We start from the raw sequence: 476 nt of genomic DNA on the forward strand, positions 1-476 counted from the left end.
AGGATTTTTATAACTTAGGCGAGTGCTTGGACTGCAGCTAAGCCCCCGAGTGAGAGGGTTGCTCTTCACTCGGTAGGATTTTTATAACTTAGGCGAGCACGAAGCTGCAGCTAAGCCTCCGAGTGAGAGGGTTGCTCTTCACTCGGTAGGATTTTTATAACTTAGGCGAGTGCTTGGACTGCAGCTAAGCCCCCGAGTGGAAGGCTGGCTTACCACTCGGTAGGATTTTGATAACTTAGGCGAAACGGATTCGCAGCTAAGCCTCCGAGTGGGAGTCTGGCTCACCACTCGGTAGGATTTTTATAACTTAGGCGAGTGCTTGGACTGCAGCTAAGCCCCCGAGTGGAAGGCTGGCTTACCACTCGGTAGGATTTTGATAACTTAGGCGAAACGGATTCGCAGCTAAACCTCCGAGTGGGAGTCTGGCTCACCACTCGGTAGGATTTTTACAAACTTAGGCGAAACGGATTCGCAGC

This window comes from Triticum aestivum, chromosome 5B (assembly GCF_018294505.1).
Source record: "Triticum aestivum cultivar Chinese Spring chromosome 5B, IWGSC CS RefSeq v2.1, whole genome shotgun sequence".
Lineage (NCBI taxonomy): Eukaryota > Viridiplantae > Streptophyta > Magnoliopsida > Poales > Poaceae > Triticum > Triticum aestivum.